Raw genomic sequence first — 26,717 nt, forward strand, 5'->3', positions numbered from 1 at the left:
ATTTAATTCTCTCCCTTTTTTTATTTTTTAAAGATTGATAAAGTTTTATTCAGATTTTAAACATCCCTTCCATCACAATTTCCTCATGTCTTTTTCAGTGAATCACACTTAAGTCTAGCTGGAAAACCATGGATGTGGTTTCATATTATTTTGCTGGCTGCAGACAGTATATAATTAACACAACATGGTACATACTCTGCCATATCTTATTTCTTTTATACTTTATAAAGTTTTAGAAAATCTCCCAAGCTGTTCATCTTCATGTTTTGCTATTGTTCATTGTTAGCCAGAATTTCATAGCACAGTTATGCCACTTTGTGTTTATGTATCCACCTGGTGTACACATATGCACTTTGGAGTTATTCCAAATTTTCTTTTATTATTTGAAGCTCCATACTTATATGTGCAAGTCTCTTTGTAGGCATAGTTTCCACTTATCTGGATAAATACCTGAGTGGAATTAAGTGGTAATATACAACTGTATGTTTAATTTTATAGAAAATTGTTAATATGTATCATTAAGAAGAGAGTGTCTTCCCTATTGAATTACCTTGAGAAAAAAATCAATAGACAATATATGCTTAGATCTAATTCTGGACTCTATATTCTCCTTCATTGAAAGTTATATTATCTTCTTTCTGTTATTGTCACTTTAGGAAGTTCTTAAAATCAATAAAGTTTAAGTTCTCCAGATCAATCATATTTTACCAAGATTTTTAAGAACTCATTCCAGGTCATTTATTACCAACATGTACAAAAAGAGCTTATAAGTATTTTTATTAATATTGCATTGATTTTTAAATAAATTTTGATACATCAGACAGTATAGCAATATTAAATATTCAACACCATTAATACCATATGCATCCTGTTTATTTAGATCTGTTTTTATCCATATTTTCAGTATTTAAATATTTTAAAATTCATCAAAATAATCTATAAATAGTCATTCTTTCCTGCCGTTCACAGACTCTAACACCATTCTAAACGGTATTTTTACATGTTTCAGTATCACCTTTATACATGACTGAAATTCAATCCAATGCATATTTTGTTTGCACCTGCAAACTAGTCCACCCATGTGCAAACTGAGTGCATAATAAACAATGTTTTGTAGGTTGTGGCCTTGCCTTGACCTGTGATTGAATTGTGTCTCTCCCTTTGAAACCTATATGTTTGATTCTGTTCTCCTCCCCACAAAGACAAACAAAGAATGACTTTCTCTGCTCTAGGGCCTACTCAAAACATGTGTCATTCTATGACCAGTGCAATATTCCTAGAGATAGAGTATGTTGTCCCAGAATTTAGGAAAAAAAAAGTTTTGCTGAAAAGTGAGATTTCTTATTTGCTGCGCCCCTCCCCTGACTCAGGCAATGGCAAGGTCCTACTGAAGTGGATGGTGCAAGGTGTCCATCCTCTGGAGGAGCGCAGTATATTTCTGGGAATACAAAAACAATTGTTTTTGTATTCCTTTAATAAGTATAGTTGCAACTTCTCATATTACCATTAAGTATGAAGGAAAAAACATGTCTTTCCCAATTAATGCAACTACTTCTAAAGAATAAATCTGTTTGTTCTAAATGCAATGATTCAGCTATGGAATGTAAATTGTTAATGTATAATGAAAAACTCCCTGTATTACTGTCAAGGAAGTTTTTGAGAAATTAAATTAAAATCTAGAGAAGAAGAATTAATGCTAAGAAGACAGATTAGTGCTTAGTACTGGGCAACTTGTTCTTGTTCCTGTGCACGATGGTTTGTGCTCTTACTCTTGTTTGATTAAACTTAATAACAAGTTAACCACTTGTCATAACCATGGCACCGGTTCCAGTCAGTAAGTGAAGAAAGAATAGTCAGGGTATAGGCCAATAGTTAGGGACATTTCTAACTATTATTAAAAGTTAACTAAGCAGAAACAGCTCAAAGCAAAACGCGAACTGAAAGGAAAAATGTTTGTTTATGCATAAGCCAAGATACATTCTTCTATTCTAATTGTAGCTATGTAATACTTTGTTTCTTTGAATAATGATTCCTGTTTTGTAACCACAAAGTACTGTGAACCTGCCAAAATGAAAAGTATATATGATCAACTTCACAAGTAAAGATTGGGATTCAGCACCTTCACTTTGGTGTCTGTGTTGTTTCTCCACCCCCCCTTTCGCCGACTCCTCACCATCCGTTCATCTCCTGAGACCCCCTATTGGAGCTGGACTCTGACACTTAATTTATGTCAAGATTGCAAAATGTAATGTCTTGGTTTTGACTTTGAAATATCCAGGATGTCCTCACATGCCTCTGATAATCAAACCCTTAGAAATGTCAGTAAAGTGGTCAGTCCTCAGATTTTTGCATGGTCAGTCTCCACCCTCTGGGGCATATGGGCTTTTTCCAGAGCCTCTAAACTACTTTTCAGCTCTTGCTTATTGTACATTAGCAGTACAATGCTGTCAAAGAAATGCGTCTGAGTGATATCCTTTGGATGAAAAGAGACCCAAAACCCTAATAATATGTTATGATGGAGACTGAAGAGAGAACATAACCTTGAGTTCATAATACATGATGTTTTCCATATCATGTTAAGAATTAATTCTAGTCCTGTTTTCTAATTGAAATCAGAAGAAAAGCATTTACCAAATTAATGGCCACAGAACATGTACTTGACCTTATTAAAGTGGTCTAATAAGGAGACTCCATCTGGCACAAAAGCCATTGGGTACAGTCGGCCAGAATCTACAGTAGGAATGAATCTGGCCCACCATCTGCTTTTGAATGACTTATAAGTTTACATAATGTCCATATTTTAATCAATAAATTTTATTTTCAAGCAGTTTTACACTTACAGAAAAATGAGAAAAATGATAAAGGATTTCAGTATGTCCTTTCATCCCCCAAAGTTCCCCCATTTATGAATATGCTGCATTAGCATGGTGCCTTCATCACAATTGATGAGATAGTATTGTTAGATGGTTAATCAAAGCCCTGAAGTATACATTAGAGTTCACTTTAATGCTGCACATACTATGGCTTTTGAAAAATTTATAATTACATGTTTTTACCAGTATGATATATAATTTTTTCATTGTCCTAAAATACGATTTGCTCTATTTATTCATGCCTCCCTCACCTCTGGGTAATTTTTTGCCTTCTCCATAATTTTGCCTTGTCCAGAGTATCACATAGCTAAAACTATATAGTATATAGCATTTCAGTTTTTTTTTTTAATTCACAACGTAGTATCCATTTAAATTTCCTCTATGAATTATCATGGCTTAATAGATCATTTTCTTTTCTCCTAAAAAAATATTTTGTTGACTGAATATGCCATAGTTTATTAAACCATTCACCTACTGAAGGAAAATTTGGTTGCATCCAAGTTTTGACAAATAAGAATAATGCTATTATAGACATCAAGTCAGAATTTTGTGTAGAGTAACTTTTTATTTTATTTTTAGGCAAATGCAAAGAAGTGTATTTGTAAGATTGTACAGTAAGAGTGTGCATAGTAAGAACTTCCAAACTATACTCCAAATAGCTGTACCATTTTGCATTTCCACCAGAAATGAATGAGAGTTACTATTCCTGCACATCCTCACCAGCATTGGGTGTTGTCAGTATATTGGATTTAGGCTATTTTAATAGGCATGTAATAGCATCTTAATCTTTTTGCAATTTGCATTTTCTGATGATGTGTGATGCTGAGAATCCTTTTACATGCTTATTTGTCATTTGTACATCTTTTCTGATGAAGTGTTTGTCATTGCCTTTGTTCAACTTTTTTTACTGTATTTATTCTTATTGTGAAGATTTAGCAGTTTGTATATTTTGGAATGACAAGCATTCTTTTATGTTACAGTGTTTTGAACTCTATTATTTCCTTTGGATTCTTTATTAGAGTTTCCATCTCTTTGCTTGCATTGCCCATCTGTTCTTATACGCTGTCTGCTTTACTCACTAAAGCCTTTAGCATATGAATCATAGCTGTTTTCAATATCCAGTCTGATTATACCAACATTTCCACCAAATCTGAGCCTGATTCCAATGTTTGCTCTGTCTCTTCAAACTGTGTTTTCTGTTTTACAGTATGCCTTGCAGTTTTTTGTTATAAACTTGAAATGCCATGCAGTATAGTAGAAACTGAGTTAAATAGGCCTTCTGAGAATTTTTACATGTGTCTGACTAGAGGCTATCTCTTTTTATTTTTTTGTGGGTGTCAACAGCTAAAACATCCTCTGGTGTTCTTGATTTGGGGTTATCCCTAGAGACTTTTGCTTAAATAAGTTATGAGGCCTGCAATTCTTTCATTTGTAACCTCTTGTTGATGTACAGGGTGTTGAGTTGAGGCTGGACAGGATAGTTATCTCTCTTGGTGAGCCTGTGCCACTGAGCAAAGACCTTCCCACAGCCTCTGAGTTTCTCCCCAATGCCCTTTGGTGAGACAGGAAGACTGGGTGGGTGGGGGGGGGTGGAAGGTGAGTGTTTTCTTTCCAGTTAGGGAATGATTTCTTTTGAAATCATTTTAGGAAGAACTGAATGAGCCAGGTATATTTCAAAATAACTCTTTGTTTTTCTCTCCCTATGAGAGAAAAAGGGGATTCTTCTCCAAGAAGATGGCAGGATTTCTGAAGATAAAACTCTCAAAAATGTGGGAATACCCTATAAATGGGGTCCACAGGAGTTTGTGACTTTCAAACTCACTCACTTTGAAACAGCAGAATTCTGCCATTTGAAGTTTCAGATGTTGTCTCCCAAGGGGAGGTTTCTGTTCTGGGTTCCTACTCCAACAAGTTGTTCTTCTCAGAAAACTATTACCTATCTCTCCAATTTTGGATGGTGGTTTGCCCCATGACATCTGATGTGCAAGAATGGATAACTTGTTCATTCATTCTACTTGTTGCATGGGTGGAGTGGCAATTAAAATCTCCTTATGTGCTATCCCAAGAAAATATGAAAGCACTGTAGAAAAGAAACAGATACAATATATGTACAAAATAAATATAAATTATTTATATAACTATATTTAAAAATAATGTATGACAGAGAGACTGAGGCAGAAAGATCGCAAGTTCATGGCGAGCCTCAGAAACAGCACAAACCTATATCAAACTGAAAATAATTTAAAAAGGGATAGGGGTATAACTAAAGTTATTTTTAATTTGTTCTTGGAGTATAGTTTCCCATTCTGTGGTTGTACATGATGAGGAGTTACTAGTCGTGTATTCATACGTGAACATAGGAAAATAATGTCTGATTCATTGTACTGTCTTTCCTATTCCCATACCCTTCCCTGTCTTTATTTCCATTTATCTAATCCAATGACTTTCTATTCTCCCCCTCCCCATTGAGTGCTATAATCTCCATATCAGCGAGAACACTTGGCCTTTGTTTTGGGGGGATCGGTTTATTTTGGTTAGCATGATAGCTCCAGTTACATTCACATATTGGCAAATGCCATAATCTCATCTTCTTTATGGCTGATTAACATTCCATTATGTATATATAGCACATTTTCTTTATCCAATCATCTGTTAAAGGGTACCTGGTTGGTTGTATAGCTTTGCGATTGTGAATTGAGCTGCTCTGAACATGGATGTGACCATGTCACTATAGTATGCTGATTTTAAGTCTTTGGTGAATGTATGAAGGAGTGGGATAACTGGGTCAAATGATGGTTCTATTCCAAGTTTTCAGAGGAATCTCCATACAGCTTTTCCGAGTGGTTGCACCAATTTGAAGTGCCCCAGCAATGTATGTGTGTGCCTTTTCCCCCACATTCTTGGCAACATTTATTGTTATTTGTACTCTTGATAATTGCCATTCTGACTGGAATGAGATGAAATCTTAGTGTAGATTTAATTTGCATTTCTCTAATTGCTAGAGATGTTGAGCATTTTTTTCATATGTTTATTGGTCAATCCTATTTTAGTTCCTTTACCCATTTATTGATTGGGTTATTCGTTTTTTTTTTTTTTGTTTGTTTGTTTTTTGGTGTTAAGTGTTTTGAATTCTTTATATATTCTGGAAATGAATGTTGTATCTGAGGTGCAGGAGGGAAATATTTTCTGCCAAATTCTGTAGGCTCCCTCTTCACATTCTTTAATGTTTTCTTTGCTGTGAAGAAGTATTTTAGATGGATACCATCCTATTTATTGATTCTTGATTTTACTTCTTAGGCTTTAGAACTTTTATTGAAGAATTCAGTTCCCAAACTGACATAATTGAGATTTGGGCCTATTTGTTCTTTGAGTGGGTTCAAGGTCTCTAGTCTAATGCCTAGGTCCTTGATCCACTTTTGAGTTTTTAGGATTCTGAGGGTAACTCTGACAACGAACAATCCTGTTACCAGAGATACTTTGCATAATGATACATCCTACATCCAAATAAAGGAACCCCAAAGCCATAAATACTTGTACACCATTTTACATTCAGACCCCTTTGCTTAACTTCACTCCTCGAACAATCTCCCTAACTCTCACCAAACGTGCTGGGGTATTCTTGACCCATTGGCGTACAACCTCCTTATTCCCTGATTAGGTAAATTTACGTCTCCATTCAGATTGTGCTTGGATCTAGCTCTAGTTTCGGTGTGGCAACCAGGAGCAGAGGTGAAGGTGTTTTCTGAGGGAGTACCTATTTTTTCTTCCAAGAAGGGGTCTCTGAAGCTTGTCCCATAACATTGGCAGCTTCTACTAGAAAATGTGTGCCACCTGCATACCTTGGGGATTAAGAAGAGAGCTGCTGAATCCACACTCATAGGGGACATCCATCCAAGTGTCCCTCTCCAAAGCTTCAGGGTTTCGGGTTTCTCCATGTGGACCCTGATCTGTTCCTAACACACCTGTCTTGGCTGAGCATGTTAAATGGCTCTGGAGCCCCCAAGACTCCAACAGAGAAGTGCACAGCATGCTGCTCAGATGTCTCTATTCATTCTCTGAGGAAACAGGATTTTTGTGAGTTGCTACTGATCCTCTATGGCTTTCTAAACTTAGCCTTTATTGATTTTAGCAGCCCTCAGTCTCTTTGTTTTTTCTTCAGTGTATCTGTATTACTTAGCAATAACCATCCAATTATATACTTTCTATGCGTATTTCTCCCATAATACGTCAAGTGAAAAACCATAGCACCTGCCACAACAATGCCCTCTAGAAGAGTAATTTCCCAGTTCATTTCAAATGAAATCTTCAGCACTTAAACCACCAAGTTATTTCAGGGACTGTCTCTGCCCCATCTATTAGACAAGGTGGCATCCTCTTTGTCTGCTGGGGAATTGATGAGCCAGCCGTGTCTTCATAGAGACATCTGCTTCCTCACACCACTCTTAGTGAGACATATTTGATTTCAAATAATTTTAGTGTCTTTGAGGCAAGAAACAGAAGGGATTCAATACATAACAGTTTATTAGGAAAAATGTCTGTGAGAGAAAAATATTGAAGGAGCTGGGAGAGGGTGAGAGAGCCATCAGATAACAATACAAGTCTGGCTGAGGGAAGAGTAAAGAGAGAAAGGGAGAATGATGGAGGGGAAGCTTCTAGACTACTGCGAAGTTCTAAAGAAAGTTCAGTGAGACCACTGGGGAGTCCTCCAGCCAGTCACCCATAAGAGAATTCCAGAGTCTCCTAGCAACGAGTCTCCCTCAAGAACCCTGCCACATGCAGACATTGGCTTGAAAATGCCCAAGGGAAAGTGTTTTTCCACAAATATGGCAATAGATTTCACAGTGCAGTACTGAGGTCCTGGTCAATTACAGGTCTGCCTTCAGAGGTCTCAAAAATCCAGTCTCCTAAATACATCTGCTTTCTGGCAGATTTTGTATAAAATTTTGATCATCTATTAAATGTTTGTTTGCATTCACAGTTCAAGTGTCTGGACCTAGACTTTTCTCTGGTAAGGTTTTAAAATATAAGCCTAATTTTTTATTACAAGAGGAGATACTAACATTTTAAAAGCTATTTGTTGATTTTTCTCTACTCTCACAGGTGTTCGTGTATAGCTAATAATACTTCAGCATTATCTTTCTAGTATCTATAGGAACTTTTCTGCATACCCTCATTTCATTCTTGATTTGGGGTATTTGTGTTTTCATTATTCTTGCTGGGTATTAATTAATTGAGATGTCATAGAACCAATTTTTTGCTTTTTACATTTTCTCAAAAAATTTTTTGTTTATTTTCTGAATATACTTGACTGATTTCTGTTTTACTTTTTATTATTTAACTGTGACATTAGCACAGACATGTATAAAACACAATAGAGAATATTAGAAAAGATTATATATGATCAACTATTTTCAAAAGAAGTCAATGAAAATTAATTGGAAAATTGCAGTCTTTTCAACAAGCATTACTAGACAACTAGCTGTTCATATGCAAAATAAAGTCCATTATTTCCATCATCTGCAAAAAGTAAATCAAAATGGCACATAGAAGTAAAGGCAAAAAACCGTAAACAAAATCACTTGAAAAAAAATGGAAGAAAAATCTTGTACCCTTGAGTTAAGTAAAGACTTTCTTCACATTAAACCAAATACAAAATCCATTATAGAAAACAAAGAATGAATTGGATGCTATTAGAATTAAGAACTTTTAGTTTAATAAGTACAACTTAAAGAAAGAGAAACCACACACATGGAGAGTATAATATTAACTCATATGTATGGAACAGGATTTGTATTCTGGATATATTTGTGAAAAATACTCAAAATCAAAAGCTCAATAATAAACAACTCACTTAAATTAGTATTAAAAAAAAACAAATTATGTGAGTAATGTAAGCACACGAAAATATATTTAACATGCTTATGTATTAGGGAATGTAAATTAAAACTACAATGATATGCCTCTACTCATCTAATAGAAAGTGTAATTTTTAAAAAATTGACCATACCAATTGCTAACAAGGATGTAAAGCAACTGAAATTCTCATCCATGAAAAGTAAAACCACTTTATAAACCATTTTGTTTTGTAAAAAAGTAACATACACCAACCCTGTGATCCGTCTCTGACTCATAATCATTTACCCAGGAGAAGAAAAAATTAATGTCTCTATATTGTATAGGTAACTATTCAGAAAGAAAAAACTTGAAACAAGGTAAATATTCAGCAACAGAAAGATAGATTTAAAAAAATTTTAAAAAGTAAAGTATTGATATAGGCAACTTCATGGATGTATATACTCCTATTTATATTCTAAAAAATAACAACAGATCTATCATGACACAAAGCAAATCACCAATATTAAATCTCCAGAGAAACAGAAATAATACAATATAAATAAATGTATGTAAAAGCAGATTAATTATGGAAGTTTACTTATACAATATGGAATCAGAGGAGTCCAGTAATATGCAATTTACAGTCTGAAGAATGAAGAAAACCAATGATATAACTCAGTCAATGTCCAAAACCCAAGAATCATGAGACTCTCTGGTTTAACTTCCATTCCAACGCAGAAAACTTGAGAACTGGGGTGGGCCACTATTTTTCCTGGAGTTAAAAGGTCTTAAAACCAGGAGCTCTGACTTCTAAAGGCAGAAGATGGATATCCCCAGTTCAAGAAGATAGAATTTACATTTTTCTTCCTTTATTCTATTTTGCACTAAGTAGATTGGATGATGCTTATCTACATATTGAGGTCTGATTTTTTTTTTTATTTAGTCTACTAATTTGAATGTTAATCCTCCCCAGGGGGGAAAAAAAAAAAACTCACAGACACATGCAGAGAAGTATTTGATCAGCTATCTGGGAATCCCTTAGTCCAGTCAATCTGAGATATAAAATACCATAGCAAACTTGTTTGCCTGGTGACTGAGCTTGAGGAATGAGGAAGAGTTCAGAGAAAACTAGCAAAAAGCCACAGAGAATTTTAAAAGAGATGGTTATATTTATATTTCTTATTAGGATTTTTCATAGCTATATAAATATATTAAAATAACTAAGTGTACACCTTAAATAGAAGCATTTCTATGTATGCCAACTATTCTTCAATAAATCTGTACAAAATACCATCACAAAAAATTTTAAAATTTTTCTGTTTACAAAGACTTGTTGACAAGCAATATTTATACTAAATTTGAGTAAATTAGTACAAGAGAGTTTATACTGCTTATATTAGTTCAAGAGAGTTTATAATTTTTGGCTTATTTACCCAGAACTTATTGACAGAAGCTTGATAAAATTTCTATTAATGATTGAATATTTTTGTATTTTTACTTTTATTGTCTTTTCCCCTCCAACTTCAATTTTTTTTTCTGAGCACTGGATGCAGTGAACTCTTAAAAGCAAAGCACTTCTCATTCTCTAAGCCTTACACTTCAGATTACTTTGTTTTATATTGCCTGATTTATAAATGTAAGATTGAACTAAAAAAATTGGAAAACTAATTTGAAGCACTTATACTAATGAATTTATTTGATCTAGATTGAGACACACATTAAAATTTCAATGTGGCACATGGCATTTACTACTGTAGAAGCCCTCATGAATAACTTGCACAAAATTATAAGTTGTTTTTTGTTATGGTTTACAAATTAGTTTTTACCTCAAAGTTCATGTGTGACTATGCAATATGGTTTAGAGGTGAAATGATTAGGTTATAAAAACCTTAACCTAATGAGTGAATTAATCCCCTAACAGGGATTAACTGAGTGGTAACTGTAGGCTGGTAGGGTATGGCTAAAAGTCATTGGGGTCATGCCCTTGGCATATATATTTGAGGAGGTGAGAATAGGCTTTCTCTCACTCGGCTTCCTGATCATCATATGAGCCACTTTTCTCTGTAATACTTTTCTGCTGTGATGTTAAGCCACACCTTGAGCTCCAAGGTGTGAAGCCAGTTGTCTATGGAGAGGAACCTCTGAAACTGTGAGTCCCTAAATAAACTTTCCTACCTCTAAAATTGTTCTTATCAGGTCTTTAGTCACAGCAATAAAAAAAAAAAGCTGACTAAAACACTCTTATTTAATAATCTAAGAAATATGAATAATTGCAACTGATATGTCATTTCCAAAGCTTTCATTCAATATTTAAAGCAATCTTCACAGATGATCCTGCCCTTTACTTAGAAATAGGCAAAACCACCTCAATTCCTGCTCTGAAAATCCAGTTAATCTTGAGTATCAAATTCTCATCATCAGGCTTTTGCAATGGTGAATCAGAAATAGAGTATTACACGTAAATCTTTTATCTGAGCAATTCCCTGGGGGAATTATGGAGTTGGATGCAGAATTAAGAACAAGGAAATCTCACAGGTTTTTCTCCATTTAGCTTTTGCAAGAACAGTACCAACACCACTGATTTTGTGACAGTTAAAAAGGAGAATTAAGGCCTCCCAGTTAAACAAGGTGAAGACTTAAGGGATAAGTTTCTAGAAGTCCTTGATCTAGTCCTTTTCACAGATGGAAGGTCCACCATGAAACAAGGAATCTGCAAGGCAGGATATGCAGTGCTCACCTTAAGGACAGTCACTGAGAAGTCATGCTTTCCACCTGGTATCGCCCACGTCTCATGTGGGCAATGGAGTCAGGGTCACTCTGCGTGAATTGGGATGGCAATGAAAAGACCACATAAAAATGGAAATTCCTTTTGTGGGGGTCAGAATACCCTCTTCCTTGCAGGGGAGGCAAGGCCCTTTTGCTCCACAATACTTGTGATGGCATCACTCAGCCATCACTCAAGGCTGAGGGGGCGTGGTTAGCTCATGTTCAGGGCAGCGCCTGACAACCTGGCACTAGTGCCCAACTAGAACTCATAGCTCTCACTGGAACTTTAGAAATCAACAAAGGCAAAAACATTAATATGTGTAGAGTTTCCAAGTACATCTTCTTGGGGGTGTTGTTATTGTTCCTTTTCGATATACTCGAAAGTAGAGACTATTTGGACATGTTATACAAACATGGAGTATAACTTATTCTAATTAGGATTCCGTTCCTGTGATTGTGCATGATGTGGACTTACATTGGTTATGTATTCACATAGGAATACAGGAAAGTTTTGTCAGATTCATTTTACTGTCTTTTCTATTTTGTTCCTACTCCTTTTCCTTCATTCCCTTTTGTCTAATCCCATAAACCCTACCCTCCCATTGTGTGCTAGCATCTGCATATCAGAGAGAACATTTGATCCATCTTTGTTTTTTTTGAGATTGGCTTATTTCACTTAGTCTCCAGATCCATCCATTTACAGCAAATGCCATAATTTCATTCTTCTTTATGGCTGAGTAACATTCTATTGTGTATATGTACCACATTTTCTTTATCCATCAGCTGTTGAAGGGTACCTAGGTGGGTTCCATAGTTTAGCTATTTTGAATTGACCTGCTATGAACATTAATATGGCTGTATCACTATAGTATGATGATTTTAAGTCTTTGGGGTATATGCCAAGGAGTGGAATAACTCCTTGCAGTCAAATTGAGGTTCCATTCCAAGTTTTCTAAGGAATCTCCATACTGTTTTCTAGAGTAGTTGTACAATTTGCAGCCCACCCAGCAATGTGTGAGTGTATCTTTTTCCCCACATCCTCACAAATATTATTATTGTATTCTTCATAATTGCCATTCTGACTATAGTGAGATGAAATCTCAATGAGTTTTAATTTGTATTTCTCTAATTGCTAGATCTGTTGAAAATTTTATTTTTATTTTTATTTTTTAGAGAGAGAGAGAGAGAGAATTTTTTAATTTTTTTTTTTTTAGATTTTAGTGGACACAACATCTTTGTTTGTATGTGGTACTGAGGATCGAACCCGGGTCGCACGCATGCCAGGCAAGAGTGCTACCGCTTGAGCCACATCCCCAGCCTCTGAACATTTTATTTTAATATTAGTTGACCATTTCTATTTCTTCTTCCATGAAATATCTGTTCAGTTCCTTTATCCATGTATTGATTGGGTTATTTGGTTTTTTGGTATTAAATTTTTGAGGTTTTTATGTATCCTGGATATTTATTCTCTATCTGAAGTATATGGGGCAAAGATTCTCTCCCATCTTGTAGCATCTCTCTTTGTGTTCTTGAGCTATGAAGAAGCTGTGAAGAAGCATTTTAGTTTGATACCTTCTATGCTTTAGGACTCTTGTTGAAGAATTTGTATCCTAAGACAACATAGTGGAGAATTGAGCCAGCATTTTATGAAAACTACAGAACACTAAAAAAAGAAAATGAAGAAGATCTTGGAAGATGAAAAAATCTCCCATGTTCTTGGATAGGCAGAATTAAGATTGTCAAAATGGCCATAATACCAAAAGTGCTATGCAGATTCAATGCAATTCCTATTAAAGTTCCAATTATGTTTTTCATAGAAATAGAAAAATCAGTCACAAAATTCATTTGGAAAATTAAGAGGCCCAGAAGAGCCAAAACAATCCTGAGTGATAAAATGAAGCAGCAGGCATCACAATATCAGATCTTATATTGTACTATAGAGCAATAGTAACAAAAACAGCATGGTATTGGCACCAAAACAGACATGAAAATCAATGGAACAGAATAAAAGACATGAACAAAAACCCACATAAATACAGTTATCCAATACTAGACAAAAGTGTATGTTTAGTACATTGAAGAAAGGATAGCCTTTTCAACAAATGGTGCTGGGAAAACTAGAAATCCATATGTAGCAGGATGAAATTTAACTCCTCTCACCTGCACAAAACTCAAAGTGGATCAAGGACCTAGGCCTTAAAGTATAGTATTTACTAGAAAAAAAAATGTAGGCCCAACTATTCTTACAATCACAGGCATGTGTGGCCATCTGGAAAGAAAGACTTAGCTCTGACAGCTAAGCTGGTGTTCCTATTAAACGTCACAAAGAGATCAATAGACTCTTATTGGCATCTCTTCTAAAGGCAGTAGATGAAGTGGTAGAGGTAAATAGACTAGAAGATCTGGCTGCTAAGACTGCAGCTTCAGAAGGGCCTCTGTTTTACATTGCCATGGAAACACCTCTATTTTGGGAGGATTCCCTTAAACATATGCCGCTTCTGTACTCTCATAATTAAAAGAACTAGGTCCTCTCCTGAGTATACACTCTACTCCCATCCATATGGTTACAGGCAGAAGGAAAATTGCTTATACCAGAAACTAATCAATGGAAAGTTGTCAAAAATCTTCACCAGGCTTTTCAACTGGGTATGGATAAAGCTTATAGTGGTACAGAGGTTGTTCACAGGCAAAATCCTCCTAAAGGTAGTTCAACAAGTAACAAAGGGATGTGAAATCTATCAGAAGAACAATTCCATTAATGAGAGAATGGCTACCCTTGGTCCACAATCTAAAGGCAAGTATCTGGTGGAATATTGGCAAAATTGACTTTACACATATGCCAAGATCAAAAGGTATACATACCTCTTGGCATGTCTTGGCACCTTAATCAACTGGGTAGAAGTCTTCCCTTTCAGGACAAAAAAAGTCTCAGAAGTGATAAGAGCCATTATTACAGAAATTATTCCCAAGTGTGGTCATCCTAGGAGTCTACAAAGTGACAAAGTTTTTCCAAGGTGGCTCTCACACAAGGAGTCTTCCAGGCACTAGGAATATAACATTATTTGCACTGTGCCTGGAGGCCCCAATTCTCAGGAAAAGTAGAAAAGATCAATCACATCTTTAAAAGACATGTAAGAAAATTAACTCAGAAAACTCAACTTTCCATGGTCTACTTTAATTCCTTTGGTATTATTATGCATTGGAAATTCCCTTCAAACCCTAGGAATGAAATATTATATGGCAACCATTACTTACTAATGACTCTTGCTTGACAAAGGAACTTCAGCACAAATTCAAGACATTACAGCATTGGCCAAACTCCAGCAGACCTTACAACAATTGTCAGGGGCCTTCAATAGAAGTTTGAGCACTCAGTTTTTCAGTTCAGGAGATCCAGTACAGATCAAGTCTCTTCCTGTCTTGAGAACCTACCTGGGATAGAAAACACACAGTGATTCTAATGAGAACGATCAAGGTTGCAGAAATCAACTTGGATCAAATCCTGGAACTCCACCAAAGATCCTGAAGACCCTGAGTCCCTTGATTTTCATGAGACAGAGAGTGTTAAACAGCATTCTTGAAAGTTGTGGGAAGATTTAAAACTTCTGTACTGAAGGAACAACACAAAACCTAGTGAGACCAACCCATCTCCTCAGTTACTATTGACAAACAGGCCCTTAGACATCCTACCCTCTATCTTGAATAGTAGTCCTAAAGATACCCTCATAATCTCTCTTTTCTGTAGATGCTACTTACCCAGGAATGGAATCATTTTCTATGTAATCAATAGATGGGTGTAACCCAAAACCTCTGTGATCATATGGACTCTTTCTTCACCTTCCTGTATACAATTTCCACAGTTTTACTGTATGAATAATCTACACCTGTCCCTTAACCTGTCTCAATTTTTAAGTTTTGTATTTGATCTTTGACTTCAGGGACATTTGACTGATTTTACCCTACTTCAAAGTTATTCTTATTCCAGGATCCTGATTTGTGTCTGAAATCAGGAAGATTGCTAAACTCTTCAACTTTACTGGGGTGAACTATTCTCCTAATCTTAGCTCTCTACTTTCTGTTCACCATCCTATTCCCCCTACAAGGGAGCTTCTTCTTAAAATCAGATGCCTTCCTTAAATTAACTCTTACCTTACTCATCACCCTCATATCATAAACTGTTGTTTTCTTTTACGAACGGGTCAAAGTTGGAAATAAAGTTCAATGGTACTTAATCTAACCACAAAGTCCTCCCAAAGCACGAAGTTTCTCTCTGAAAGGAGATAGTCCTGACGTTGACACTCTTTCATTTCACTTGAGGAACTGAACTGGAACTCTACTCCCAATTTTTATACCTTAAGAAATGCTTCCTGTGAGTGACTAATATAGACTCTTACTTTTCTATCTCTAGAGATCCTGTAATGTCCTAGATTCATTAGCCCATATGATAATGAATCACATTGTCTTGGGACTTTTTTCTGGCTAAGCAAGGGGGGGAGTAATACAATAGCTAACACATCCTGTTGCATCCAAAAATGGTATACATATTTTTGTAGAAATAAAACTTGGTATAGGTAGACCACTCAGTTACAATGGCAATTGAAATTTTATAAAAATGGCACCTCTTCTCTGGCTATACATAAATGAAAATAGTCATTCAGGTCATAATACTAATAATTGTAATTTAAAAATCATCCAGAAATGCAGTCATACAAAAATTAAAATACATCATACTGCTTTGACCAATGATTTAATAAGGCTACCCTAAACATCACTGAGAGAGAAAGACGGTGACTTCTCCTTGTCTCCCTGACAACTATCATGAGATATATAGAAAATTATTCAGCAGACCAATTTTTATTTTCCTCCAATATTACATGCTTTAAACTCTGTCTCCCAGTTATATTTTTGTTCACTGGAACCCATTTTAACCTAATCCATGGATGGGGCTTAAGGTGTTTTTTCCCTCATCGTTGCTGAGGTTCATGGATCATGGTAAAATTGGTTCCAAATACTCCATACATCTTCACATTAAATAATACCCTAGTTGAGAAGTATTACGATTCCTGTTTATAAGGTATGCATGCTCTGATACGATATAAATGGGAACTAATAACACTGATATATTTGAGAATAACAGCATTAGTGGCTTATCGGGGAGGTCTAACTTTTGGGGTCATTAATAATCATGTAACCAAGACAAACTTAACTGAAACCTTGCAAAATATAGCCTTAGTCACTAGAAACAATTTCAAAGACTGAAACGAGGCTCTTGATTCATTAGCCCATATGATAATGAATCACATTGGCTTTGGACTTTTTTCTGGCTAAGGAAGGGGGGGAGTAATACAATAGCTAATACATCCTGTTGCATCTACATCAATACCACAGGTAATATCAAAGAGAGAAGAGATCAGATTTTACAACAGGCCAAATGAGAGCAGGCTCTAAAAAAAAGTTTGGCCAAGAATTTTTGGGACCCAATAAAGTCAAGGATACCCTCCCTGGTGTTGTTTGTTAACTCCATTCCTTGGCCTCATAAGGATTATCATAATGATTCTGCTTTTTGAACCACGAGTTTTTAACTACCTTATTCATTTTGTCTCATACTGAATAGAAGTTATAAATACCTAAACAGTCATGAAGATGCAATCTCCCATTGAGTTTTCTTAAAACTTCTAATGGGGACCCTATGAAAGATATAGGGGTGTCCCTGAATGCCACAACCAATATCCTTTCCATCTGGCAGTAACTACAGCAGGCGTCATGCCCTGTCCCTGATGGCAATTGGGGTTACCTCTTCAGAGAAGGGTGGGGTCAGGAGGAAGAGATAAGACTAGGAAAATAGGGTGATGGACCCATAGATGACTTCCTGAGCAGCAGAGCACAAGCATCAGGTTTTGTTGAGAAATTTGCAAAAAAAGTTATTTTTCAATGAGGACATACATGAAGTTCATGGCCTTGCTGAAGAAGGAAAAATGCTTCATCAGTATTTTGATTGGACTGAAGGCTGCATGAATACCTTTGGATACTGAGTATCTGACCCAGATTGGGCCAGGGGCTGACTTCCTTAAGTCTATAGATCCATATAAATTCCTAGATAATATCCAACCATTGGTAACCCACTCCAATCCCCTCCCAGTCTTGCAACCTTTGCTTACATTTGCTTTAATACATTTTTATACTTTGTTTTCATCCTCTGCTGTCCAAGAATGTCATTCATAGAATTCATGAGACAAAAATTGCACCTGACTCCAAGCTCCAAGTTATACCCAGGACAAGATAGATATACCCTTCCAGAGCATGCCTCCAGTGACCCACTTTCTCTAACTAGGTCCCACCTCATACAGTCTCTACCACCTCCCAATAATGGCATTAACTTAAGACTCTATTAATAGTTTAATCCACTGATGAAATTAAACCCTCATGGACCATCGTTTCCTAAAAATTCCTCTTCTGAACACTGCTGCTCTGGGGAGCAAGCTTAAAACACGAGAGTCTTTGTGGAAAATTTCAGGTACAAACTAAAACATGTTCTGTTCTAAATTCCCATACAATTTTTTTCTTACATTTTTTGGTGCTGAGATATTCCATCTGTTAGCACATTAAAATTATGTGTATCTTTATGTCCTCAAACACATTTAAAATCTCTGTTTTAAAATCTTTTTTGTACTTAATTAAAGGTTTGAGTGTTTCATTGTGCTTCTTTGTACTTCTTTTTATCTCTTGATTATCAATCTTTTTTTTGTTGTAGCAGTTGTTCCTTTGTCTATACAGTAAACAGTGTTGCATGGCAGGCATTTTGGAGAACATGTATTCTCCACTCAAGAAGCTTGTTTTATTTAATCATGCAAGTCAATTACAGGCTAATCATCCTCAACTTGTCTTGATTTTTATTCTTTCTTTTTTTTTAAGTTTTGTTTTATTTTTGTTTTTGTTCCTAGTGGTTGAACCTAGGGGTGCATAACAACTGAGCAGCATTCCCATTCCTTTGGATGCTTTTATTATGAGACAAGGTCTTAGGAAGGAAGTCACTTAGGGCCTCACTAACTTGCTGAGGCTGGCTTTGAACTTGTGGTCTTCCTAACTCAGCTTCTTGAGGTACTAGGATTATAGGCATGTGCCACCACACCTGGAAATTTTTCTACTTTCTCAGTGGAGTGCTGTGAAATATCTGATATCCTTACTACAATGCATATTTGATCAGATGTGTTATAGTTTGGAGGTGAAGTGTCTCCCAAAAGCTCATGTGTGGGACAAAGCAAGAACATTCAGAAGTGCAATGATTGGATTTTGAGAACCTTAACCCAATCAGTGAATTCATCTCCTGGTAACTGAAAGCCAGAAGGGTATGGCTGGAGGAGGTGGGCATTAAGGGGCGTGGCTTTGCATATAATGTGTATTTGGCAGTGGAGTCTCTCTCTGCTTCCTGATCATTATGTGAGTTGCTTCCCTCTGCCACACTCTTCTTCCATGATGTTCTGCCTCACCTCCAGCCCCAAGGGATGGGGCCAGCTGCTTAAGGGCTGAGACCTCTGAAACCATGAATCCCCAAATAAACTTTTTCCCCTATATAATTATTCTGGCTGGGTCTTTCAGTCAAAGCAGTGTAAAAACTGACTAAAACAATATGTAAATTCAAACTTTGCTTCTCCTCCTTCTCCTCCTCCTCCTCCTCCTCCTCCTCCTCCTTATTATTATTATTATTATTATTATTATTATTATTCAGTTCTGGGGATCATACCCAGGGTATTATGAATACTGGGCAAATTCTCTACCACTGAACTACATTCCCACACCCCCACACACACACTCCAATTTTCTTTACGTGGAAAATGTTTCAGGACAGAGGGAGGACAGAGGCTCCCTCTTCAATTCCTGATTCTTGCAGTCATGGCAGAAAGATTTAAGACATGTTTCTCAGAATAAAAGGCATGAGTTTATTGGAATGGGTAAGAAAGGAAAAAAGGAGCCATTCTCAAGGGAGAGAGAGGGTCCTTTCAGAGAGGGGAGGAATAGCTTACTCCTCCTTCCCTCAAGATTTATTAGGGTTCACAGGAAACTTTCTATAGGGTCCCAGTCAGGTGTATGTTTGGCTGACAGTATGGGAATTGCATGGACCATGTTCAAGAGAAAATCCTGTGGTGCTCATAGAGTAGGAGTTTTAAGTTAAGTGATCACCCTTATTTTTGCCTCACTGTTCTGACCCTTTAATTGATTTTTTACCCTGGCAATCTTTCTTCTTGAGGGTTTTGACGTTTTAGTTGCCAAGATGATTGGGGTTTGTGACACTTCATGATAAGGGAAGGTCCAGGCACCTTGCAGCATATGACTTGATCTTGAAACCCTAGTTTTTCTTAAGGGGATGTAATTAATTATGACTGGAGTAAGTTTAAACATATAGGACCCTCATCTTTCTTTTTTTTTTATCTGTTCATAAGGCTCCCTGTGATTTTCAGTCACCTTCCACAGTCTTCTGCTCCCCTAGTCATGAATATTAGCTGCCTAACAGGAAATATCTCCTCTGCACTTTAGAATTATGAAATCACTTTCATTAGTTAATGAATGTATAACAGACTATTTAATTGTTATGGTAGTCAAAACTTCTGTATCTTACTCATATAGTATCTGTTGATTTAATAACAATTAGTTCAGTAAAAGCTCCCACTATGTCTATTTATTCTTTTATCTTGTGAATTTTTTAACATAATTTTAAACTCAATTTGTTGAATATATATCAAGTTTTCATGACTTTCTCTAATTTTCTCTTTATTGTTATAAAATGCTATTCTTTTAAAATTTAGTTATATCACTTGATTTATATTTGACAAACATATTTTATTTTTCACTTTTCTCTCTTGACTTTTTTTAAACTTTTGAATATTGAATTCTGTATTCAATTTTAAACTTTCGAGCTATGCATTCTTTACTCTTCTTTTAATGGATACTTAGCAATTTTGATTTTTAACATTAGCAGTTACTGACTGTATAATTTTATCCCACTCTCCTAGATTTTTATAATTTTAATAACTTTTCCTTTATTTACACTTTAAAATTATTATTTTCTATTTACCAAACCTTTCTTTCTTTCTTTTTCTTTTCTTCTTCTTCTTCTTTTTTTTCCAAAAGAAATTCTTGCTACTTACTCACTTCCTTTATATAAATGCAATATAGTGTGAGCAATTTATTTGATTATTTGTTACTTGTATATTATTTTCTTCTTCTTTGCTTGGTCACATCTAGAAATGACAATATTGGTCTTTGGCTTACAGTCATTTAAAACATATACCTAGTTTTACTATATGCTCTCTTCTGCTTTAAATTCTTCTTCTGAGTACTTTCTTTTAATGCTTTGTTTGGCAAGAACCAACCCCCACATACACACCAAAAAAATAAACAAATAAAAAGAAAGAAAGAAAGAAAGAAAAAGAAAACAATACTCAGAAGAATAAAACAAAGTTGTAGGAAAGGGAACTTGCCCAACTGGTTTCCAGTTTCTTTGCTTCTTCATACTCACCTTATAGGGATTCTAAAGGGTTTATTTGCCTAAAATAATTTTTATTTTATGTTTTATTTCCCCTTTCCCTTTTACTAGGAATTAAGCAAGCAATAGTTGCACCACACCAGATTCAATCAATGTTCAGAGGAAATTGATGTGAACTTCTGACTTTAGAAATTACTTTCCTCCCTCCTCCCCTGCAGTTGTTTTGGTGCTAAAGCAATTTAGAGCAGACTTTAATTTACATGTTAATAAGATTAGATTACGGGTTAATAAAGCCACAGGCAACCATGATTACCTAATGGTTTCAAAAGAATCTTACACATTTACTCAAACTGTTTTACTATTTCAGGTAGTAAATTTTAAGGTGACAAGTGATGGCTTTTGCATCTTCTTTACTATTAGTTAAACAAAGTCATTCAAGACAATACTAGAGATAGTTAATTTGATTGATGATTTATTGAAAATCTTAAATCATGTTTGGAGAGTGTTTTATTTATTTGTTTTCCTAATGAAGCATTTTAGCCAATGTTGAAATGGTGTTTCCTATGTGGACTCTGCTGAGTCTAGGACCCCAGTTAAACTATGTGCTAATTAACAAGTGAAAAACATGAAACTTTCAATAATTTACATGATCTTGCTCTGCAAGAGAGTGATGTCTGAGAAATGACCGATTCATGATTTGTGTACTTTTGTTATTTTTATACACACACACACACACACAAATATAAATTTGTGAAGGAATGACAAGACATATGAATCTCTGAACTGGGGTAGAGATTTCTGGAAACCCACATCATGTACAACCACAATAATGGGATCTTAATTACAATAAGTGATTACTCCATATAAATTTAATATGTCAAAAATAACAAATTAAAAAAGAAAAAAAGGAAATTTTGAGAATGTTACTAAGAAATGTGAAGGCTGATATATCAGAGTTAGTGGAAGAGTTACTTCAGAGTTTTTTGTTTTGTTTTGTTTTATTCATGTTCACTGTAGAACCAATTACCAATCCAGTAATCATCCCACTTTCTAGACTTAGTATTTACTGCATGTAGGGGGAGAGAGATATGTACTTTCTGAAGTTACACTTGTCCAGTGACTTCAGCTTGAAATAATGGATATTACCATTTGGCATTTTGGAATATATTTGCTTAACTTCTTCATCCTTCTCTTTAGGATCCTGGATATTGGTTTTCTGTTTAGGCCATTGTTAGCTCTTTTGCAACTGCAGAAACTCTGAGAGAAGGGGATCATTGGCAAAAGGATTACATGAGTAGTTCTTTTATTTTTTTTTTATGAATCATCAAGTATTTCTCTGGTAAATCAGGGTAGATAAGAAATAGAGAACTTTTGAGGGGTACAACAGATACCCAGAAAAATATTTGTATTGATCTTTCCTTTACTTCAGAATTCTTTTATACATTCCATAACACAAAAATTAATCTATCAGAATAAAAAAAATATTCATGCAAGAATGACCAAAGAGTTCCCAAGTGACTCCTGGAGGCTCCTAGATGTTAAGCCCATTTTCATCTCTGTCTCATTTTAGGGCCAGGAAAGCTTTCAAACTGGAGACTCTTAAGGCTTATGTGCAATGAAAAACAACCTCTGGAGATAAATGTTGAGAGGAAACTAAAAGAGAGAAGGGAGGCACAGATGGAGAGAGAAAAAAATACTGATGAATATTCATCTAGAACCTCTAGGACTGCAGGAACAGAGCTGTGATTATCACAGTAAACATCAGGCAATGGCAGGGAAAATGAGACACTAAATTCTCAACTTCGTAGTTTTAGATAGAGATAAGAGAATTTAAAATTCGCTCTTTTTTTTTTTTTTTTTAAATCACAGTTCTAATCCCAGAGAGATTTGACACATTTCCTTACATCTGAACTAGATGGATTTGGGGACTCAGACAGTTCTTTTCTAGGCAATATATGGGAATATCCTTATTCTTCTGTGCTTTGTCACTCTTGCTGTTTGATTACAGTGAAAATGAGATACAGCACCATGCTATCAAACCCAATGATTAACCTGGATAAAATCTGCTTATGAACTGTCATGATGCTGAACTAAACCCACACATTCCATGCCCCATTAAAAATTCTATTTGCTAGATATATCCTGAAAGTGAAGAGCCTCAGATTTTCAAATGTAGAAATGCAGTAAGTTTTGAAAATTGCAAAAATAAGTAGACTTAATATGAATAAAATAAGTGCTCTAATAACAAATTTAACCTTCATATTTGAAAAATATTTCAGGTCATTAATATACTCAGAACTATGTTTACTAGCTTACCATCTAAAGAGTCCACCCAAGTTGACTTACTTCCTTTTGGTTTCTGCTGTTTTACATATAAAAGTCAAATATAAAAATAGCCCTTTGTTTTATATACTTATCTTCAAATCACTGGCTTTTTATAGGAATTAAAAATAAATATCATTTATCAAAATTTTATTGCTTCTATATAATTTACACAAATATAATAGCCATATGATCTTCCTAGACTATCTTTTAAATATGTAAGAAAATAAAATGAATGTATCCATGATGCATTATTATTGCAAATGATACTTAATTGTCATTTAAATATTTGTATCTCTCATTTAATCTATTTAACTTCCAAAACATATAGTAAAATCTTAAGTTTACACTTAACTTTTCATTGTACACATTGTATTTATTATATAGTTTATCATTTATATAGAAATTCTGATAATCACAGTGTTTCTCACAATGCAATGTCTGAAATATATTAATTTGTTGCAATGAAGATCTATGAAAAGATGAAAGAAAATAATTCTTTAAAAGGATCTAAACAAGATTAAGCATTCCTTTTCTTGCAACATCTTTCATCGTGTTTCTATGAAGACTGTTTTTTTTACCCTGATTACTATATTTAGACAGAATACCAATAAGACACCTTTCCTGTAAGGATATCTTATTCCAAAAATAAAACTGCAAAAGTGAGATCTATTATTTAAAACTTCTGAAGGTTCTGCCTGAAGGAATTAACATACAAAAGAAGCTCTGTCTTGAGAATTTGCATTACATTAAAATTATTATTTTTGTATAGCTAAAATGAACTAATAAAAAAATAAAGATAAAAACTATCCTTCCAACTGGAGGTTCATATTTTTTAAAAATTCAAAGAGCAACGATTTTCCTATAACCTAAACATACTTTGAGGATAAGAGAATGTTGATAAAATCTGCTCCTAATTAGGCTTCTGTCCTTCTTAATTTTCCCCCAAAACTGTCTTCCAATAATCACATAAAATGTTAAGGGCTCATATTAATAGAAAAACATTTCTTCATGTTTCTAGCAATTAATAATTGGAGATTGTGATTCAAAAATAATATTAAAATATTTAATAATATTAAGTGATGAAACTCTCATAGGGTGAATTGTACCATATGCCATTATCATATCAAGATGAAGCATGATAAGAGACAAAGATAGTATGCTACTCATGTCCTAAATCAGATGTCAGTATGAATATCCAACTGAATGAGCCTTTAATGAAAAATAAAATATTTGGTGTGTCATCTTTTATGGTACTAAGTGCTTCACCAGGCTTTCTTTATTCTTGTTGAGTTTGACAAATTTAAGGAGCACTGGTCAGGTACTTTGTAGAACAACCTTCAACTGATATTTTTTTTCAATGTTTTTCTCATAATTTTTTTTTATGGAGTTATATTTTTTTGGAATGAAGAACACAGATGTAAGTGCTGTTTTCGTTACATCATGTTGAGGGAAGACATGTTATCAACGTGACTTACCAAGGTCGATGTTAATCGTTATCACTTGGTTAGGATAGTGTTTGTCATTCTTTGCCACTGCAAAGTGACTCCTATTTTCCCCTTCTCTATTATACTCAAAAAGAAGTGACTATGAACAGTCCACACTTAATGTGTGGGAAATTATAACCCTCCCCTACAGTGATGGAATAAGTTATTTGGAATCATTCTGCATGGAAAATTGGGCACTTCTCCCCTATTTATTTGTGTATTCAAATATTTATAGCAGATTGTACTTATAATTATTTATTTTATTCTTGTTAGCATTGGAAGTGCTCTATCTCAGACTTTTGGAGCTCTTTTCACTTGGATTATGTGTTTCTTTGACATAACACATTATTTTTGTTTCTTAATTTTAGCACTTCCTTACTTTGTGGTACTAAAAATGCCCCAGGTTTATCTTGTATATTTCCTGTCCCAGTTCTTGAATCAGCCATTTCTTTAAACATCCCATATTTCTTTGATGGGTGAATGATATGAAAAGCCAAGATCTGTGTAATAGGTGTGCTCATTTATTGATGTGCTATTACTTATGGTCCACCCTCCCTATGACAGCTGACAGAGCAAAGAAATATGGTGTGTTTACAGTTTGTGCATATCCATTTGCCTATACACATTCTAATAGCTCTATATTAAGGAATGCATGAGTTCATGCTGACATATCTAATCTTCTATTGCAAAGATAATTAATTCCAGCCTACCCCCTTTCCTGGGAAAGTAGTATTATATAGTTGATCAATGGGAAACAACTGTATGGACTGTAGTGCAATTGTTATGGATAGTTTCTCTTGTCCAAAGTTTTATAAAGGACACTCACTTTCAAAGTAACTTAAGTAAGCATCCTTTCGTCCATCACTAGTGAGATTGTTTCAGACACTTGTAGTTAGATTGTTTTGTGACATTATGCATTCCGTCTAGGGATTCCTCAACATGTTAAGTGACTGTTTTCAAAAACAAAATTTGCATACATTAAGGTTCACTCCTTGTGTTTTAAATTTCTGCAGCAAATGAATAGTTTTATGTATCCACTATTTTATCTGCTGGATTGTTATTCTTATTCATGCAGAAGGGAAAAAAAAAAGATCACTACCACAATTCAGATGCCTTGAATTCCCATTTATCTCAGCAATGAAAGCTTATTTGTGATACTCTTTCTCATTATGGACAAACCACTGATTTTACTAATGAAGACCCATTTCTAACATTCGGTGTGGGGTTTAGCAAAGCATCAATTGTTGATTGAAATATGCACAAATGTGGCTTTTTTTTTCTAAACCAGTGTCACTTAGCTGACTACGTCTGTACTGCGAATTTTGGAATGGAAAGATAGACTTACCTTAGATGGAAGTCAATTAGTTGACAAAATTATAGCATTGCACAATGTAGTGCAGATTGTCTTAAATGTGAATGAAAAAATACATATTTTATTATATATACAGACTTTCTTCCAAATGATATATTTTCATGAAGTTTGCAAAGGTTTATTGTATGACAAAACTAAGCATTGTATATTATAGTCCATAAAATATTTTTGAGCAAATCAATTTATTTAAAATTGATTGGCTTAACTAAATTTGACATTGGAATTGCTCATCAGGGGCTGCTGCTAGCTCAGTAGGGGCTTCTGCTCAGTAACTATAGCATATTTGCTGTCATAGAAACCTGGAGTGCTGTTTCAGAAAAAGAATAAATATATCCAGCAATTCACTCTACATTGAAAATTACTACCCTCTAAATATAGAGTTGATCCTTTCTTAGTTCTGTGAAAGGCATGCTGCTAGGCACTTTAAGTGTTCTCTGACATGCAAGTGAGGGAAATTTTTTTTATTACTTTTTGTCCTTTTGTTGCTACAGGAGGACATTACAGAAATTTAGACACAATGTTGCATCCTGGACTTGTTGGAGATGATTTAATTTTTGGATGAAAGTTGTGAGAATTTTGAA

This window comes from Marmota flaviventris, chromosome 15 (assembly GCF_047511675.1).
Source record: "Marmota flaviventris isolate mMarFla1 chromosome 15, mMarFla1.hap1, whole genome shotgun sequence".
Taxonomy (NCBI): Eukaryota; Metazoa; Chordata; class Mammalia; order Rodentia; family Sciuridae; genus Marmota; species Marmota flaviventris.